Source organism: Uloborus diversus, chromosome 8, assembly GCF_026930045.1.
Source record: "Uloborus diversus isolate 005 chromosome 8, Udiv.v.3.1, whole genome shotgun sequence".
In the NCBI taxonomy this organism is placed as follows: Eukaryota; Metazoa; Arthropoda; class Arachnida; order Araneae; family Uloboridae; genus Uloborus; species Uloborus diversus.
The window spans coordinates 71,755,123-71,777,951 of record NC_072738.1 but is presented as its reverse complement, the minus strand read 5'-3'; positions in this window follow the sequence as shown (position 1 = coordinate 71,777,951).

The window sequence follows — 22,829 nt, the reverse complement described above, 5'->3', positions numbered from 1 at the left end:
CATTTTTTCGAATTTTTAGGCTCGTTACGCGATCGGAAAATATTATTCCACTTCACTATTTTTTTTTTAAGTATTCACCTACAGCAACGCTTCCACTCTATAGCAGCTATCAAAAAAAAAAGGTTATTTTGTTCCTCTCTACCACATAGTCTAGTAATGCCGTATATGACTTAAGATAGGAAACTAAAGTAATAATTTACGTGTCTTTACAATGTTAGCATTAAATTGAATTTTCATGTGTTCCATATATTAATTTGTGCGTTAAAAACTTTCCCTTCGGTGAACTACCTCTAAGTATTGTTACAGCCTGCTATAATTTTCCTGAATTTTGTTTTTATGAGCAGAAACCAAATTTGGGAATGAGAAGATCGTATTTTCCCACTGCAAAAATAAACTTCAACCTAATGGTCACGAGTCAGTGCTACAAAAATTATTTTGGTCTGCTAAATATTAAAAATTATGTTTTTATGTATCAGATCTATTAAATTGTTCATAGTCAATGTTAGATGACATTAAATAAAATATAACACAATCTAATTGCTAATTGTTTTAAACCATATTAGATGGAGTTAACTTTTTTTAATACATAGGATTCAAATAATTTTATAAACAGTTAATGCATTATAAAAAATACGGCATTCTTGCGAAACACAATTACACTTTTTCATTGCAGTATGTAATAAATACAGCTCTGGCAGGTTTTTCTCCCTGGATATAAGCAAGACACAGGCATATGGAAGAAAGCTTCCAATATCCTCTGTTGCCTCGGGGCAAGTGAGCTCTGTTTAGAATGTTTACACAAACATATTTAAAAGAAAGCCTTTTACTTTTGAGATGAAGCTTTTCTTTCATAAGGTTACCTATATCCTGCACACTTTTTGCATCTTATATACTTGAAGTATTTCATTTTAGTGCATCGCAATCTTTCCTACGTATACGACCGTTTTTCGGAAGAAAGTATACAAGAGGCTAGCAAGTTGTAGGTAACATCATATTTGCTTTTGACGTAATTAACTTTTGCTAGTGAGATGAATGCATTGAGTTAGAATTACATTAAAAGTGAAATAAAACAACATTGTTATGCTAAGTGGTTAGTGGAAAGCGAGAGTTTTGACGTGCTTAAATTGTGTTTTTCAAAACTGGAATTTATGATATCCTCTTTTAATATTGTTTGAATTTTAACCCATTTTTGGGTGATATGAACAGTTTTTTGAAATGTTTTATGATGTGTTTTATTCCCCTGTCTTCCATACGGTGATGAAAAGAAACAACTTTTCGCTGTTAATTATGTGCTTGTTAAAAAACTTTCCTCACCATGGAGTTGCCACTACTCCTTTCTTTTGAGCAATCAAAACAAGTTGCTTGTGAACGGTTATTTTAAAAATGATTACAAGAAAACACGTAATAAATAAATGAAGGAAAAGGTTAAGGTAGGAAAGGAAATGTGTGGTTGATTTACGTAAGAAAAGTACTCACGAAATATGCGATACTAAAGTATTTGAACACTTCAGTTTCAACTACAAATATCAAAATATTAATAAACTAAAAACAAATTAGAAACAATGGAATGCCTGAACCAAACACCTTTACAAATTTGGATCATTCTCTGAGCATATAATTTTTCATTTAAGAATTTATGCCTATGACCGCTCAGGCTTTTAAATGCATAAAGATTTTGAATATTGCCTCTTTCCTAATTAACGTATGACCTGTTTGTTTAGAACTGCAAAGCAACGAGATAAAAGGAAGAAGAAAAAGTGAAATTGTTAGATAAACATAACATGAGTCATATCAACACATCTACATAATAACCCAGAATTCCGGACCCCGATTGTCCGAAATTTTGGATAATCCGCATTGTTCGCGAAGTGAGGACCACAAATTACCTGAACGAAACGTCTTGAATTCTAAACCGTTCTATTACCTGTCATAGCGCGGAAACGTTCAAATTCCCTCACCATTTTTCTTCCAGTCACTGATCATACACTTACCGATCCCGAATAAAACAGCCCATTTTGCACCACTATCTACTTTGCCTAAGAGTCTGAGTGCTTTAAGTTCTGCAACAACTTCAGCACTCCCTGCTCATGATATTTCATTACTTTTTGCCGAAATTTTATTACAAAATTAATATGCTATGCCAGTTAATAAACAGTTTACAACAGACATAACAGTAGAAAATTGATCAATTTATATACAACGCACTCGACACATTTCACTGACACGTGTGCGACAGAATAGTCGAAGACACTATTGAAAGTATTACCATGCTCGTACATTTGCTTCGTATTTCTTTATACTTCACTAGTCATACTTACAACGACATATAACATAGATGACGTACTAAGCACTAATGTTTATTATGGGTAAAATTAACTTTTTAGAGGAAACATTTATTTATTATTAATTTAAAAGGAAATACTTTCAGATCACTAGTAAATTAATAAAAACTGTTCAAATATACCAAACGGAACCTTTCGGCGTCTAAACAGGGCACAGTCCCAATTATTTCGAACTTTCACTGTACTTTAAAATTGTATAAACGTAGCATGTATTCATTTATTATTCTTTAAAAATCGTAAGATTGAATACAAAAATTTCACAATTCTTTACATGTTTGTGAACATAAGGTGTATATTTTAATTAATTTATGCAACATACAACTAGGAGTACAGTTCAACCTTGTTTAACCGGACTAACTAGGACCAGTTAGTCCGGATGATCCGGATAGTATGACATAGGCAAAACACTAGCGCAGCCAACAATTCCTTTTGGAGGTGGTTTTTGATCAAAAATACCTTCTGGAGGGGGTTTTTTGATTATAAATACCTTCTGAAATGGTTTTTTTGACAGTATGAAGGGGTTTTTTTTTGAACCAAAACAGGTTTTTCATATGCATAAACTATTGTATTAGAATTTGCATTTATGTTAAAACCAATGACACTGGGAGTGTTATCACCCCCTAAACCATCCCCCCCTCCTTGGCTATGCCACTGAAGCAAAGCAATCCTTAAATAAGTACACTTACCTTTCATTATGATGAAAAACCATATTTTACAACAAAATTACATCGAGCTATTTACAAGTCATTAAAAATTTAAAAATATGTTTTTACAATATTTCTCAACAAAGAGTTGGTCTACTGTCTTTGATTCAAATACGTGTGTTATTTGAAAATGATTATCCAAACGCTTTATCGTTATAATTAAATGCAGAGGTGTTAGATAATAATTTATTGTACAACCAATGCAGGAGCTGCAAAATAATTAATTTTAAAAAAATCAATATTCGAAATACTTATAACTACGTTCATGCTATCATAATACAAAATTATCTATGTGAGCATAAATGTTTTGAATGGCGACTAATTTGAGCCGGATAATGCAGATATCGGAATAGGTAAATGCCGGAAAAACGAGTACTGTAATAAATTCGACCTTTTGCCGAATCAAAAACTTAATTTATGAGCCACTGATTAATTTTTAGCATATATAGTTCAGTTAATAAAATTTCTGGCGAATAAACTAAATAATACAGAAAATGCGCTATAGTTTCTTTTACATCAATACACTAAATCACTCAGGAAACGTGTATTATCATATTTAATCTCACGTGAAATGTCAAGCGCGAATTTCGAGACAGTAAGAATTACTTCAAATCATACTGTTTCGAAATGAAATGCACTATAACGCAAAGGAGATCTACGCATGCGACAAAATTTACATGGAAGATCTGCAGTAATCCAATGTTAACCATTTCTAGAATTTCGAACTTTAATTAAAGATACTTCTGCGCCTGAACGAAACTTGTACTTACTTCTGACATCCAGTAACATCTTTGTAATCCAGAATATTTTGCGAATTAACTTCAACACATTCTTCGATGGAATAAACCAAAGTTAACAATTTTGTTCTTAGCATTTCGTTCATAAATTTTCGAGTTAATTAAAATTCTTCGAAAGAGTGACTGAACTAATAAAATGGGCCAGTTTTACTTTAACAATAAGTAATATCACGAAACATTGAAAGTGGCAGTCCTGATTAAAACTTCAGATTATGAAAATTGGTCTAGCTTTGTTTCTTACATCAGTATAATAGATTGCAACTTATTATTATTAGTAGTAAAAATTTATATTCTTTTCTTTTAAGAAATAAAAATTAAACAGTACAACAAGTAATACAAACGTTCAGGTGAGTACAGTGAAACCTGTGTAAGTTGACCACTTGCGATGAACTACTTTAGTGGTTGACTTAAACAGGTGGTCAACTTTTAGAGGTTGAATTATATGATATAGATTTAATTCTGTGCCTGAAAATAGCGATCAACTTAGGAAAGTGGTCAACTTACAAGGGTGGTCAACTTCACAGGTTTTGCTGCAATTGCACGTTTTTACGTAGGATTGGATTCGTTTACTCCTTGGCATCTTAACATCGCAGCCATTAGGTAAGAGATCCCCAATGTAAATTTCAAAAAATGAACATTAGACAAAATACGGATTTAGATTTGTATTAATAAGTTATTCCTTGTATACTTATAGCATATGAAGCAGAGAGACATAAGTAGACTTTTTAAAGTTTTGAGTAAAACGCGTTTAAAGGTTAGGTCATAGTTTAATCCCTCTTTTCACTGAAGCTTTTTTTTTCTAAATGATACTGTATTTCAGCACCCAGCAGGAGTACTAGTACTATACCTTGCCCCACAACAGATGTTACGTTTCCCTATTATTCGTACTAGTAATCTCTTAAATTATAATTTGTGCACTTACCTTCTTTGCTGCTAAATTTTTCAAATGTGTATTTGTATTGTTTTACAAAAAAATTTGAGTCGCCACTTAACCTTAATTATCTGATTTTTTTCCAAAAATGTCTGTTAACCAATTCGCCTTATAAAACATTGTACACTGTTTTCCTATTTTTTACGAAACTTTCTGAAATGCATTTTTTTTCACAGATCCCACTCTCCTGGAACCCAAGTCTCGTTTCAAGCCTCAATAAAATAGTTTTGCTACTATTAAATGCGCTGTAAAATCGGCAGGGGGGAAAAGCATTACAACAGGGGGATAAGTAAACAAATATAGCTTACCCCATCAACTGTAACAAGACGAACAGCAAAAGTGTAATGCTTTACATGTAATTGAGTGATATAACTGCCCCAACACATTACGACATGTTACAGGGACATCAATATCTTAACACTTTAAACTGCTTTAAACTATAAAGAAAAGCTAAAAATTTTATCTCGGGGTCTAAAAATTTCAGCTTTTATTTCGTACTCTATTATTTGTTCATATTGTTGCTCAACATATTTACATAACATCGTATTTACATTATCACCCACCATATGAAGTATGAGGAAAACCTTTTAATTTTTCAGAAATATTGCCATTACTCCGTTTATTCCGTTAGGAAATTTGCTACGTGTAATATAACTAGCGAAATATGATCGTTAAGATATTTGTTAAATTTATTTTGAAATCGCGGTATAAAATATGAATAATTCGTGCATTTAATATTATGGTCCGCAATTTGTAAATGAACACCCTTTAAATGATTCTCGAATTGTTTCTAGTTAATAGTTTCTAATTATTAGCAACATTAAACACCATGTTCATGAACGAATGCTTGTTTCGTAAAACTCACAATAACTCAAATATTAAGGGCCCGACGAAAAACTTCGACTTATAGGAAGTTTGACTTATCGCTAGCTTTGATTTTTGACATTTTTACATTAAAAACCATAGAATATTTTAATTAATATGTACATATAACAGACAACATTTCAGAAATTAAAACTTTTTCAGCACAATATGCACAGTTTAATCAAAAATATTGAGAGAAAAAAAATTAAAAGCATGGTTTTGATTTCGATACTGCTGGAATAACTTGAATAGACTTGATTCTACTTCAAAAAACGTGCACATCTTCATTTGTTTCAAACTCGTATTCATTGATTCTACAGCTTTAGAAGTTTCTGTTTTTCTTTTAGTATCATTGACAGAGTACTTTCTTAGACATCTTTAATAGTATAGCAAAGAAAACTCATTCCATCTCTCAGGAACTTATTAGCAAATGATCGAACTAAAGAATGAAGGATAATACATCTTAACTCAGGTTAGCCTTTGAGTAAAGGTACGCAATCAGTGGACTTGACAACTTAAAAGCTAATTTGTAGTCCAGCAACATGTCAAAAAAGTGTAACTCCTTTATCGCACATTGGCTCAACAGGTGCTCTTCTTCCTTTAAAGGTTAATTGTGCAGGAATTGCAAGTGAAGGTGAAATAGTTTTTCTTTCGTAGTCACTTGCTTCTTTTTTTTCGTTCTTTCGAAATATATATTTGAGTCATCTTGGAAAAAACTTCTAGATATTGAGTATAATTAGAATAGCATTTAAAAAAAAGGGCTTGATACAAACTTCGAGTTATAGTAATATTCTAGGTATTGGACTTCGAGTTACCGCGAATTGATGGTATATGGAAAATGTTTTTGGAGTTAGGGGCATTCCACGGTATTTTTGACATTCATATAGAGTCCGTAACGTGACCTTTTTTGTCATAACTTTTTAATTCACTGTTTGATTAGCATATTATTTTATTTTGATCTTTTCCAACCAACACACCAGCTAATATTAAAATAATTTGCAAATCAAACAGTAAATTAAAAAGTTATGGCAAAAAAAGGTCACGTTACGGACTCTACATAATGTCAAAAATACCATGGAATGCCCCGTTAGCAGTTATCCCGTTGGTAGTCAATAATATAAATATTAATCGAACATAAATGTCTTACTTTTTCATATGTATTAGTTGTTCATTGAAAAATTCGAACATTATTGTAGGAATTTTAGGTGACAGTTCATTAAGACAGGAAATATACAAGCATGTACCTTTATGTTGATGTCGAAACTGAACCGAGGTACTGTGAAAAGTCAAAGGTTTTTGACTTTAAATATTACGCGAAAGTATTTCACATTAATAATTTTAAAAATGTCCTATGTTCAAGGCTCAAAAATCAATCATTGTAGTAATTGAAAAGTTAATTAAACTAGCATCTGTTCATAGAAACGGTTGGGGTTGCGGAGGTCTTTTAGTGTAAAAGTGTTCGAGTTTTTAACTGTCATTAAATACTTTATTTCAAAATATTAAAAGAAAAATATCAAGCCTGCACTTCAGTTGTCATTTACGCAGAGCATTAATTAAAAAGTCATCACGAATGAAAATTAAAAACTGGTAGTTCAAGAAGATACTTTGGATAGTTAATATTTTATGACGCCAATTGTTACTGATTAAGATAAAAATACTTACAAAATTTCGATGTAGGATGAGTTCTAATCTTCAGCTTCTCATATTAAAAATGTTTCTGTTTATTTTAAATAATACTTTGGTCCTTAAGGAAAAGTGTTGATTTGGAGAGAAAATTTCATACTTTCTATTTTTAATAAACAGTTAAGAGTTGCGGATAAAGTTGCATTCAAAACAGCGAGTTTTCCAATTGAACATTTACAGCGATAAACTGGTAATATTGTCATTTATATCAGTTTGTGAATTTCCGTGTACTCCTCCGTGTGTGTTGGAAAATCAGTATTGATTTTACTTTCAGCATAAATGTTTAGTAGTCTTTACTCGTACTTTAGCCAACTGTACACAGTTTTAAAAAGAAACTTCTCGGAACACTAATTTGGCTCATCGCACATTTTCAACTTTTTCGAAGGTATTTGAGAATGTTTTTTGAACACTGACATTAATCCTTTTTTATAGAACATTTCGTGGAATATTTTCGGACACTTTTTGTAGAAATTATGAACAATCCGGCGTTCAATCAAGGAGAACCCTTTTTTGGTGGTATTCGTGACGCAAACCAAAGCGGCGGTAATTTGTGTTTTCAAGTTCAAGTTTAACAAATATCCTGATCTAGAGACATTCAGACAGTGTTGGGCATTAATCAATTACTTTTTCAATTGCCTTCTTAATTGATTAAAAAAGGAATTGCAATTAAATTAATTGCAATTAAATCAATTGCAATTAAACTGTTAATTGTATTTTGCAATTAATTTAATTAGATTAATGTACGTTAATCGCTTTTCACAATTAAAATAATTGCAATTAATTTTTTTAATTGTTTGATGAAACAATTAAAACTAACAATTAACTTAATGTATCAATTGGTACAGCGCAGCGTACATAGTTCAAAGCATTATTCGAATTCGTATTTTCGTTCAGTGTTGATTGCTCGCTCGTCGCGTGAACTATTCTCGTCTTGGCAAGTTTTTTCCATACGTAAATGTTTGTGTTTTAATTAAGTGTTTTAAAATTGTGCAAATCATTGTTTTATAGTTTAACCTGGGAGGGGTGGTAATCCAGGGGGGATCAGAAAGAAGGACGTAACAGGGGACGTAAGATCTCAGAGATCGCTCTGATTTTTTTTTTTTTTTAATCGTGTAATTAAGATGCATTTCTGTAATTTCCCTCAGATGTTCTTCGGACTTTTACTAGCACGGAAAAAAATTAATTTTTAATTGAAATACACCTTTTCTTAGGATATTTTGCTGGAGCCGTAAGATTTTTTGGGCAAAGTCATATGCTGCAGTAAATAATTTATTGCGCGTAATTTAGATACTGATACATGAAATACGCCGCCAACTCAGTCAGTCAGTTCGCATTGGCCCGGCACATGAAAGTGTCTGTGTTGCAGATGGAAAATCTCTTAAGGTAGCCAAGAGTGCCAAACAAACTGGTAGTTAATATAGAATTAGCGCGAACCAGACGAGTGACCGAAGCAATGGTTCGGTTCAACTCGAGTATTTCATATATTTCTGCTTTAGCCCTGGCTATTGGGCGGTAATTTACTGAAAGTTACTGATACTTTAAAGATATTTTATTTGTTGCTAACATCCTTATATATTATTTCTGTAGCCTGTTTTTGGTTTCTACGCCAAATTTCCCTCAATTCTTGATCGATTTCTTTGATTTACGGCTAATTTTATAGCTTATGGTGCTGGCTACTGACGAAAAATAGACCCAAGGTCTAAAAATTGTTTCTTTTAGCCGAAAAACCTGCTTTAAAGAACCAGAATAAGGTTTTCGGTCAAACTTATAACTTTAATTTGCGCTATGACCGACAGAGCTGAGTAGCTTGATCGGCAGAGCGTTCTCTTCCTAACCAGGAGATTACGTGTTCGGGCCCACGTCCGGACAATCTGCAACAAAAAAATTAGAGAAATATCGCGCATTACATGAACACTGAATTAAATGAATAACAACTATGAGGGAATAGAATAAATGAGAAGGAAATGCTCCTTGCTGATATGAAAACATTCAGTGATTTTGTGCTAAATTACTTCAAAATTGCACGTTTTTTTTTTTTTTTTTTTTTTTTGAAACTTTGGCTCTGGAAAGAAAATAAAAGCATAATGTAAGCGAAAATATAAGTAACAGGTTTAAGATTTCAGACTACAATAGAATTGTTTTTTGTTCAGAAAAAAAATAATAAATCGTATATTGAAATATATATTCTTCTAATGAGTTTTTGACTCTTTGTACAAATAAATAAAATACTACCTCAATTTGAAGGGTAAAATATATATTTTTTCTTCTTTTTGCTAAAAAACAAATAGCTTATCACATTTTTACTACATTCGAAAAGCTACGCTTAAAAAAGAGCATAGTTCAATTTATTTTGTATTTTAACCGTGCTGTTAAATGATGAACACGTGCTGTCATCTAAGTTATAACAGTTTAAGCAGCCTGCGATAACAAATTGTAAAAATTTTCAAAAATAAAAACATTTTTCTTCAATATCTTATCTTATATATTAATCCCCTCTCATTTTAAAACTTATCAGGCTGTCCAATGACGAAAAAAAGACTTACGGTCGAAAATTCAAGTTTTCGAAATCTCCTCTTGCTGTTTCAAAACCTTGATGCTGCCTGTAGTTCTTATGCAATTTTTAAAGCAAAGTTCTAATGCAGTTTTCCATTTTTTACGTCGCTTTCGGCAAAAAAAAAAATAATAAAAAAATAGCCTTTGTGTGTGTTCATATTTTAATAAAGCTTAACAGCACTGGACTTAGTTGTTCGGTTTAATAGATAAGTCTTTTTCGGTAGAGCGTTCGGCTATAAACTATCTGAACTTCGGACAAGCTTGGGCTGTCCGACATAATATCAAATTTATATTAGTATTACGCATTACATGTGCTCATAACATACACACCTAATAAAATAAATGCAGTGGGAATGCTACTTGGTGTTTCGACTCCTTTATGCAGGCTACAGTTATCATTCGGATAAGTTGATTGTTAATCGAACTGTGTTCTTTGACTACATCCAGACCACTCAACATAATGTAAGCATAAAAAAGTATTTGATTTACCTAAAGAAATCCTTTTTGTGCAGAAAAACATTTTTATTGTATGCTAAAATGTAGATGTTTCTAATAGCAGTGTTCGACCTTTTGTACAAAAGAAAAAATACTACGCCCGATTAAAACACTATTAAATAATTTTAAATCCTTTTTGTGCAGAAAAACATTTTTATTGTATGCTAAAATGTAGATGTTTCTAATAGCAGTGTTCGACCTTTTGTACAAAAGAAAAAATACTACGCCCGATTAAAACTACGAGTTTCACTCAGTAAACCTTTAATTTTTTATTCGCGCGAATACGATATTAAGCATTAAAGGTATTATCAACTTCATTAGCAAGAAATTATTTTCTACTACTCTGCTTTCTGCTGAAAAAAAAATACATTTTGTCTACGTTCGAAAAATTACACTTAAGAACGGACTCAGTTCAACTGGTTTATGTTTTGAATTTTAAGTGTTCGATTAAAAGAGAAACATGTGAGGGCATTTAAGCGGAACGGTTAAAGCAACCTTCTATGTGAAATAGTTCAATATTCAAAGATAAAAACACTTATTTTCAATCAAATTTATTACTTCTCTAGAATGTTTGTTTTAATCGCTACGTGAGATCTTTGTCATTCTTTAATCAAATTCCATGCCTTGCGAATAATTTTAAATCGTATCATGCTGGTTAATGACAAAACACAGATGCATGATCTTATTATTATTATTTTTTTTTTTTTGGTAAAAAGCTTTTTTGCTGTTTTTTACTACGCATTCCTTCAATGAATAGCTTTCGAAAAGGAAGGCGCAATTGCTAGATTTGTTGGGGTGTCGGGCTGTTAGTCAGAATGGCGCCAATTCGAATACGTGCCAATAAATATCTCTTTAATGTTTCTTTCTTTCCCGTCAGATGCTGACCTGTGCAGGACTGTATTTGCCACAACCTGTTTTTTCACATGCACAATTATTGCTTTTTCACGAGTCACAACTCAGCCACACTTTTAATGACATTTATGTTTGCATTGAAAATATGTACGATTAAAAGGGGAGCTATGATCAAATTATCACAACGTTGTATTTAACGAGGTTTTGTTACTGATGTCTTTAAATTACATGCCTTCTCTTCTGCGCTTACTTTTTTTTCGGTTCTTCTTCATAATGTTCTTCCTTTGAAATTCTTAAAGAGCGAAATGCCTTATGAAACGATTTGAAGCACAGTGCGGAGTTCCGCACGGGTCGACTAGTGTGTATTTAAATAGATAGTAATATGGTACCCGTTTAGCGTCCATGTGCCAGGCAGACCTGTCGTCTGTAGAGTATATTGTACAAAACCAGTATTTTTTTTATGAGTTAGTTTTAATTAAAAATCACAGAACAATCGACAATTGTTAATTGTAGTAAACTACAATTAACAATTAATTAATTGTTAATTGCAATTTTCCACAATTACAATTGATCAATTGTTAGTTGTTGTGGTTACGTTTACCAATTAATCAATTGTTAATCTTTAATTGTCAATGCAATTAAAATTTGCCCAACTCTGCATTCAGATATTATTTCCACACACTTTATTTTTAATAGAGCACATTTAGAACACATTTTATTCAAGGAACAGGATTACTTTTATTATGTTCCTAACGTTTTTTCCAATTGTACTGGGAATTTGCAATGATGAAAATAATCCGTACACTTTCAGTTGTTAAAGAACAGTTCAGAACATAGTGTGAGATTAAAATAAGAAATAACAACGTCAAAAAGCACAAATTTCAGATTACTGTACTTGTATATGGATCTTTTTAAAGCTATTCCTGAATGTAGGCAGATTACTGCACTACTGATGTACAGTAATCTGCAATGTTTTGCTTTTTGACGTTGTTATTTCTTATTTTACTTTACAGCACAAAGTCATTTATTTAACTTATAGTAGGATAGTGTTCATTTCTTGTAAAGAAAAACATTCTTACATTCTGCTTTCGAGCATTTCAAGGTGTAGTAAAATGAGGAGTTGGGGCCGCCAAATTTCTCATAATTCAGTCACGTATTTGAAAATCAACTGTTGCAAAACTAAGCCTATTTGGTATTTCGCTGTCTGAAGATATTGTATGCAAAAAAATATTAAAACTACTTGTGACTTTACTAGATTTTTTGTATAAAGGAAACTAATTTAAAAAAAGCAATTAACCAGCAGACTTGTAAAAAATTTATAAAAGAAACACTGAATGCAGTAACACTGACGTCACTATAACTTAACGGAGTATTTGGCACGTAGAGATATTAAACTATCTTCACCTCCCAGTTTCCGAAAGACGAAAGGTTAATTAAACACCACCTGCTCATAGCAGTAAATTTGTGACTCCTTCTCCAACGTCCAATAATGCCTGGATTTAAGCAAATCCTCCCGCGCGTGATTTGAATCCTCATTTCTCGAGCAGAAGAGAGTCTGAGTCATTTTTCTCCGTGTCGGAAGGCCTGCGTCGCGAATTTAATTAAAGAGACATAAGGGAAAGAATCGGGGAAAATGCCAATATACATATAATTAGGCTGTCTCACGTTTGATTATTTGTAGCTCGTGCTTTGTAAACAATCTTAGTAAATATTGAGCTAAATAGAGTTTTTGTTTTTCTTTCGTTGTTTCATGTTTACGACATCGACTAGCTTTTAGAGCATGTAAATTGTATATTTACATTAATGAACTGGCCATTTTGTACTACATCTGACTACCATCTCAATGACATTCTAAAAACTATTAAATTAAATTGTTCATGTATTTTCATTTTAGTTACCTTTAGTTATTTCAGATTAACTTGTTTGCCAAGAGATTTATTCGAACAAAATTCCATTGATTTCTGTTAAAAACGTTTTTTTTTGTGAAATGAAGAATTATCATAAGTCGTGGTCAGAAAAAAGAAAGTATGGAGAGTCATCTCGGCATAGTTTTGCGAAATTTAAAGCTTAAGAGGAACATCCGCAAAAAAATAAGGTTTTTATAATAAAATAAATAAATAATTTAAAAAAAGGGGTTAGTAAGTTTCAGTTTCAAGAATTATTATTTAAACACAGGTTGCTTTCTTCATTTGCATTAGTTTTTGTCTACACTGTAAAAAAATTAAGAAACGTTACTGGTTATTTGCATTGAACGTCTCGGGATTTCACACGTTTTCACCTATTTCCCCGTACAATCAAGTATCTTCACGAAAAAGTTTCCTGAATCGCTACAAGTTGCAAGCGTGCAGACTTTTCATTGTTGTGGAAAATATTTTTAGCAACCAGTTTAAAGATTGAATGAGCGTGTTCATTAAGTGTAGCGGCCTAAGATTGCTTACGGCTTGTACAAGTTGACTAAGCTCTTAATGAGAGCGAAAAAGTCAATGGATAGCTACAACTTAGGAATGGCAGGCAAGATATATGCTTGACTCCTTGCATAGCTTTGGCCGTGATCGCTCTGATTTTTACGGAACCTTCTTGGTAAACCAGGAAGGTTCTAATCAATTACGCTGAACGTACCTAATTTTTCTAGAAGGTTCTAGAGACACGACTGGCTTTAACAGGGAAGATTTCGCACTTCTTCAGAAAGTTTCAAGGTTAATTTCAGAAAAGTTACTGACTATTAGCGGAAAACGTTCCTGGTTTTTGTAAGATAAGTTACTGACTGAAATTGGGCACATCAGCTGCCTAATATTTTCCAGGAACGTTTCTGAATCGTTTTTACAGTGTAAAGAATCGTGTAACTAGTTTGTAAGTACTTGTGACACTACTGATTTCTTCATTTTCGGCTGTTTTACTTAAAGTCAAATGCACAATTCTAATATTCAGAAACTTTTTCAGCACAGACAGTTGTCCTTTTTTTAAGAATATTTTGAAGGACGCTTTTTGAAACATTTCGCTAAACACTACTGAAGACACTTATTTGGTTCAACAAACTTTTTAAACCGTTTTGGGAGCGCATTTGAGAACCTTGACTCCTGACACATGTTCTTTCTTTAAAAAAACTTTTTAGCCCCGATATTTAAAGATCTTATGAAATACTCTTTCAGATAAACTACTAGATATAGATAGTATATTTACAGTATTCATGAGATTCATGAGGGGCAGTTGTCAAAACATTCCTCTTTTTTGCAAGATATGTTACTGGCAGAAATCTGGCACATTAGCTGCTCATAAATTTCTAGGAACGTTTCTGAATTGTTTTTGCCGTGTAGTATCGATGAGTAAACAAAAAGCGTATGTATACAGAGAAACACACTGTAAAAACGATTCAGGAACGTTCCTGAGAAATAATGGGCAGCTGATGTGCCCAATTTCTGCCAGTAGCATACCTTATAAAATCCAGAAACGTTTTTCGCTGAAATTCAGGAACCTTCCTGACATTATCCTGAAAGTCTCCTGAAAAATTCAGAAATATCCCCGTTAAAAGCCAGCCGTGTCTCTGTAAAATTCGAGTAACCTTAGGAAGGTATAATAAAACAGGTCGGCATCTTCCTGATTTATCAAGGAAATTCCAAGAGCATTATTGCAAACAAGACCAAAGCTTAGGCAGAATTGCTGGTAAGTAACGAGAATTTTACTCGCCTTCAATTCTTGCAAAGCAACGTAGTCCATGCTCATTCGCTCCCTTTGAGACCTAATCAACATGGACCATAACTGGACTAAAGCCGATACACCTTATAAATATTCTTAGTTAATCTTTAAACTGGGAGCTAAAAATATTTTTTACAACAGGGAAAATTCTGCATTTGGACAATGTGTAACAATTCAGAAAACGTTTTGACAATGATACTTGATTTTTCCAGGAAGTGGATAGGAACCATTGAAATCCCGAAACGTAACACGGAAGTACCCAGTAACGTTTCGGAATTTTTTTACAGTGCATGTTAAATTTATAACCTCAGCGTGTGAACTTGAGTTATCGTAAAAAAAATATGCGAACTATTTATTGATTACATTACAGAACACAGTACATTTTGTAAAATATCTATTATTGAATAAGATATGAAAATGTTGTACACAAATGTTTTGCATACAACTGCTGCATATTCTCTTCTCGGCACATATTTACAATCCACCTATATATTCTATTTTACCTTCAAAATTACAAGTAATTTACTTTCTGCATCAGATCATTACATAATGATAGTACGAAGGTCAATCCAAAAGTAACGCTTCTATCACTTTTACAAACATACAGCACTGTCTTTTCTCATTGAAATTAACATCGTTACAAAGAAATAACGTTTATCTTTTTTTATCTATAATCGTCATCTTTTTCTGTGCATTATCGTCGACGGTGCTTTAACTTATTCTGTATCTAGTGTCACAGAATTCCGCCGCCAGAGAGAGGCATAACAGTTAACAAACCGCTCCGTTTTTGGTTGCGGTTCGGAGCTCGAGTCTAGTGATTATCACTTGTTTTCTAAGTTTAAAGGACACTTTGATGGTCAGCGTTTTCGGATCGGCGACGAAGTCGGTGAAACACTTGTTCTACGGGTTGGCCGTTGAATTCTGTGACACTCGATAGACAAGTTAGAGCACCGTCGACAATAATGCACAGAAAAAGATGGCGATTATGTATAAAATAGAAAAATCTTTTTTTCTTTTCAACGATGTAGATTTCAATGAAAATAGACAGTACTGTAAAATTGATGGAATCCTTACCTTTGGATCACACCTCGTACCTATATAAGAAATACATTTCTAAACAATAACTTTAAATAAAACGATTTAGCTTCGAAAATAATGGTTAAATGTTCCTAAAATGATTCTGAAGTTTTTAAAAAAACTGAACTCTCTAAATACATTTATTTGTTTCTATAAAAGATATATCACAAAACTGAAACTGAAAGACGTCTAAAAAAAACACGGATCTTTTTCACAACCAGCTTCATTGTCGAGAAAAAGTGTTTGTATTTCCCCACGACAGAAGTTTTCTCCATAACAGATATAGATAGAGCCGTCCAAAAAAAAAAACTCTGCAAGCGAATGTTATCCCTCTGTTTAGGGTGCACTTTATTGCTCTAAGAAAACATTTCTCGGAAAGAAATATCAGTAACTTAAGCCAAAAAAAGTACCATTTCTGAAATGCATCTGCTTTTAATACTTCTTAGATGGATATAGTGTTCGATTTTTGTTTTAATGTTTTTAAATAGGATACTGGGAAAATGATGTTATATATTACGGAAATAAAGACGGTATTAATATTCATTTTATTTCTAATAGTTGAAAGATCTTTATCACAAGGGACACCTCCTATTATAATGTTAAATACAAAAAGCAGCAAAGTAATATTAATGGTTGTAATACGTATACTAGTAATGCGAACAAAAATACGGGTAAAAAATAAAAGTTTCAAGTTTTTGAAAAAAAGAAGATTAGTTTAGGAAAAAAATTACCTCCTTTTGAAATAAAGTTTACGAACAAATAAATAAAATAAAAAAGCAAATGTGTTAATTTAAGGGATTAAAAATTACTACTCATTATAACAATTTCAAAAATATTTATAGCTCGTTCTTTTTTTTTTTTTACTTTTTTTTTTTAATGAGAATAAACTGAGATCCTTTTGTTAAATGTTTTTTTTTCTTCCGACTTTGGCAGATTTCCCCTGGCTACGTAGCAATTGAACTGACTGCCAAATGGCAAAAACAGCAAAAGCTTGGATATTGACCGGTCGGCTTCGAGAGATTTTAGCTATTTTCCGATCTGGCCGATCTCTTCAATATTTTCGTAACATATACAACGTATTTAAACTAATTTCTTTCTATTTTATACTTCGATGTGTTTCTAAAGTTCCTAGCATTTCCTTGCAAAATCTTAGGAGTCGGAAAAAAAATTCCACGTTTTAATTAAACTTCAACTACCTAGTTACAATAACAACAAAGTTGTAAAAATAACAACTACGAATAACAATAAGAAGAACGAGTAATAATATAATAACAACGACGAGCAATATTAACTGCAACGAGTACTAATTACAAAAAAAGTAATAATAACAACAAAAAATAATAATAGTAAGAGCAATAATATTAATAATAAAAGAGTGATAGCAAATATCAATTATAATAATAATAAATAGTAATAATAATAATAATAAAATAAATAATTATTAATAATAATAAAATAATTAAGTTAAAAAAATCAAATAAAATGAAATCAAATAAATAGAAAAATAAATAAAGTAAAAATATAAACGTTGCATTGACGTACGAACCATAATACATTTTTTACAATGTCTAAAATATTGAAATATATCACTGAAATGGTTTATTCTCAGTTTCGCCGACATTTAAAATCCCCCCCCCCCTTTATTATATCAAAGGTATGATTGAAACTGCAAAACAGCAGGGTGAGGGATATCGTGTCGGCGCAACTGGGGTCACACCGCTGAAATTAATGAAAATATAAGAGAATCTCTGTTTGTGATTTTTTTTCTTTCGACTTTAGCCGATTATCCCTCCCCACACTAAAAACTGGCCGGTCAAACTTGAAAATAAGCAAATGTTTGGACATGAGCCGTTCAATTTTAGCGACTTGCCAATTGGCCCTTCTATTTCATAATTTCGTATTATATACATACTGTAATATGTATAGTAAAATTACTTCTATAAATAAAACTGAAAGAAAAAAAATAATAATTCCCTAGTCAGCAGTATGACTTCTAATCAAAGCATTAAACATGTTTTTTCGTGAAAACTACTCCCTTGCTGTTATTAAGAGACTGATTTTTATACTGAAGTCACACACACACACACACAATTGAAAGAGCTCAAGAAAATTGGAGAGAAAACTTTTCTGAAGAGTAGTTAATTGAAGAAAGTTTTAACACAGAAAATGTATGACTAGCTCTTATATCTTTTTGTCAAAGTTTTTTCAGTATATTATTTATTTGTTTCTGCCTTAACTCTAGCTTAAGGGATTTGTTTTTAGTCTAAACAATATGTTTTAATGAGAAAAATACTCTAAGCTGAGACATATTTGATTGTAAGTTACCTGCTTTCAAAGCAAAAAAAAAAGAAGTCTGATATGGACCTCCCACACTACTTATCTTAACGCCTATTAAGTGATCAATATTGTTTAATAGCTCAAAAAAATGGGCGTATGCTTTCATGTACGATCATTAGAAGCAATAATGGTTACATGAATGTCTTTTAAGACATTTTACTTTGTTTGGGGCAAACCTAACCTTGCAGCATTATGAAGGCTACGCAGATCCTATTCACAGCATTACAACGCTACCAGGTTAGGTTTACTCCAATTATAGATATATGATGATTATAGTACGCGTACTGTTTTTTGAAATGTTAAGAAAAGTGGCGTTTTTATGAGAATCTGTGACCGAAAAGTGCATACAAATCATTGAAACGTGTATAAAGAACAAAAATACGATATAATATAACTTAAGAGTGAGCAACGTAACACTTAAAATATTTTCACCCCTAGTTTGACACGAACCGATGCAAAAAAGTGTTTTACAGACATTTATTTTCCTAATATTGACAATTTTTTATATGATTGAATCTTGATGTCGTTAAATATCGCCAAAAGTAGCAAATTGAAACCAGATTGGAAAAGTCATGTTTTCGCAAACTTTGTCGCCAACGGCGATACACAGCCCAGTTGGAGAAAAAAACTTGACGATAAAAGGTAGAATATATATATCGCCAAGTTGTTGTCAATTTACAATATAACTTTATTCTGTTTACAACTATTATGATGAGCACAGTGTGACTTGATCAGTTTAAAAGATTCCATATAACGTATCAGTTATTACCCGTACAACTACATTAAAATAATGTATCGAATTAATTGTATTAAAATGATTTATTAATGGTTGAAAATACAGTTTCTTTTCGGCGTAATACTAATTATCAGCCCTACTTTGCTTCCTTTTAAGCTTAATATGAAATAATAATATTATGTTTGCTTAGCAAATCAGACTAAAAAAGTTTTTAATGCTCATATGAACTAATGGGGTTTATCAGAAATAAAGAGTATCACAAAGCACATTTAATTAATTTAATTACGTGATCAATAACATTCTGCATTGCGTTGGGTGTAAGTTATTTTACAATTTTAACCCCCCCCCCCATTACCAAATCTCGACACAAAATCTTTAAAGTCATAAGCATATGCATTTAGCTTTACCATTTAATTTATTCATGGTCATTGCAAAAACATACGTACATGGTGAGATAAATTTATAATACATTAGTTTCGTAAAGTAAATTAGTTTTTGAAATTGATTATGCTTTACTAACATTTCCTAAATACTTAAGAGCTAAACTGTTTCCTTTTTAAACTCAAACTCATATTTTCTTTCGGAAAGTTTGGTAAACTTTAAAATACAACATTTTACATTGATAAATAATGCTCCAGAATACATCTCAAGAAATAGGACGTCAAGTACGAAAAAAAGCAAGATAAAAAAAACTGTGAAGTATGACAAATGGTATTAGTTGTAAGAGACTAAGCTCCGATTCTTTTCCCACTTGTTGGAATACGGTTTCCGTGTCGCAATGAAGAAAACATATTGGTGAAGTTGGAAACTTTAGACTTCTTTTAGTGTTCGATTTCTGCGGACAAAGAAATCTTGTGTATCACATCTTCCCCTCCATAGTTGTTACTGTGAGTTAATCAATACTTTGACTGATTGGCAAAAACCGAGAAGGGAGACAAGACATTGCTTTCATCGCTTTTGTATCCTGTGTTTGTTGGCAGTTTCTTCACTGCTGAAGTTCCTGGGACTGTCAAAAAGAATTTGTCGTCTCTGGACACATCTTGATATATTTTTAAGCCGTATATTTAACGGACTAAAACATTATTACACACATTTATTATTTGACACATTTTTAAAAGTCGTAGAAAATCAACAAACTGCCACATGAATGTGCGATTTGCATCATAATACTTCACAGATTCAAGTTTTTTTTAATGACATCATAAAAAAGGGAAAAAAAGTGTAATCTTAAGTAATCGCTGTATCGTCACAGTAAGAAGAACAAACACCATGTTTAGTTTTTAATAATTTTATTAAACAGAAAGCAATATCTTTCATGACCAGAGTTTAATTTGGGCATTATTTGTTGTTCGAACCGAATCTTAACGCTACTCGAGTTCATCCCATGTCAAAAACGGTACGCACACGGAACTCTAGTAATGAAAGACATTGCTTTCTGCTTAATAAAATGATTGAGCACCTCACACGATGTTTTTTCTTACTGTGACGACCCAGCGATTATTTATACTTAAAAAGTTTTCATTTTTTTTCTTTCTTTTCCTTTTACTTTCTTTTTCTTACGATATCATAAAAAAATCATAGGGAAAAAAACATGTGAGATTTCGCCAACATACGTACGCACAAATATGATGAAACAGCAATATATTTTCTGCATTTAAAATAAATATTTCAATTGCCCATACGCAAATATACATAAGTCCCTCAGAAACTAGTCAAAACGGATCAAACTATTAAAGTTACATTTCTCTGTTGTGCAGCTTTGTCGCATGAGGACATATTGAACAGACTTGGTCAGGGGTTGAAGAGATTGAGGCCGAATGGACGCATGGATCTGATCTGATTTCACATCAGTGAGAGTTAGCAAGAACAACTAAAAATTTGAGTTTCAGTGAAAAATTTGAGAAGGTAAACAATCTTGACTAAAATAATAATGTCACATCACACTTGAACTAATGCATTCTTTATTTTGTACCAAATAGTAAAAATCGAAATATATCCTTGTATAATGAGCAGCACCATTTCATGTGGATAGATAACCAGAAATGTAGATTGAAATTTTAGCTCCAGTAGCATAATCATCATTTCTAATCTCACACAGTTGATACCTTAAAACCTAAAAATTAAAAACTTTTTAATTTTATATATTGAAATCAGAAACTTTTAAGTGACACCAAACTCATATTTCTCTGTACATTAAAAGAAACTTTTAAAAAGTTTTACTTTCAAATGCGGTTTTCTCAAAATGTCAATTTTAAAATTTATGTTCCATTTCAGGAAAACCACTGTACATTATGAGAGTGATAAGCAAAGGGATGTAAGTGGCAAAATTAAAAAATAGAGATAACCAGTACAAATGGTAGGTGAACCTCTTCTGTATCTTGGGGCAAGAGATAATACTAGAAGCCCCGGTAGGTTCGGTACAACAACATGATTTGGAAACAAAAATCAGTGACAATCTGCCTAGGATCTGAACTTTAAAAAGTGTTTTATAAAGAACTTGAAAAAGTACAAATAGTTCCCCTTGCCTCCCGCTGTCTCATATTACTTTAAAACTTTCCCCACATTTCCTTTATATGTTCAAAATTATTCTGAAGGGACCTTTTTTTTAGTACTCACTTTTTTTTTTTGAACAGCCCTTTTTTGATGGTCAAAAACGATCTTCTTGCATTTAAAAATTTGATTATTGGCTAAAATTTTATAAATAATAAGATCTTCAATCAGTTCACTTCAATCAGTCATGGAACATGCTGTTTCTCGATTTCAACTTGTTACAGAAAACGGGTTACATTATATTAACATCTTTCGCGCCAGTCTCACGAAAATAAAAGACCGATTTGATTTTTACTGATGCTTTTTATGCGGTTTTCGGCCTCAGGACGATTAAAAACCAATTTTTCCCGTCCGAAGTAATATGACCTTTCCGTGTTGGATGGGCTTACTTAACTAACAGTATCACACCGTTTTGAAAGTGGAACTTTAATTATAATCACCCTGTATATATATATATATATATATATATATATATATATATATATATATATATATATATATATATATATATATAACCCAACAAATACAATAATTGTAGTCTCTAAATCCAAAATTCTTCGGAAACGTCACCAGTCATCTTCAGTACATCATAGATCATAAAAACTGATTCTGGTGCTGAAAAAATATACTTCTATAGAAAATCGAGACATATTCTCACTAAGCAAAGAGCAAAGAGTGGTACATATGTAACAGAAAGTACTTTTGTAAACATTGAAAGCGGAATTTTTCCCTCTCACAAAGAAAAAGCAATCGAAATGTGAAGATATAGCAAACAGGCAACACTTATCAAAAAAAAAGTGTTTTCCATATCACTTTAAGGAAAACCCGTCTCTTGGGAAAGTCAAACACATTTTCTGCAAAACGCAGCCAGTGAAAGGATTTTCTTTAGTAAGGTCAGTGCTATGGCAGTGAATCGCGTTGAAAGGAATTGCTTTTCCAGATAAATATCGAGGATTTTTTTTTTTTTTTTTTTTTTGTGATATCACCCTTTAAATATAATATTTGTTATATTGTTTATATCCTTATATAAATGCTTTAAAAGAATCAGATGTTTTAAGAACTTCAAATATTTAAAATAACTGAGAAGCAAGATAAATTAATACATTTGTGCTGAAAAATAAAGCAAGAAATAACAACGTCAAAAGGAACAAATTGCAGATTACAGCAGACACGTGTTTGGCGTTACAAGGAACGCTTTTTTCAATGCAAACAGTA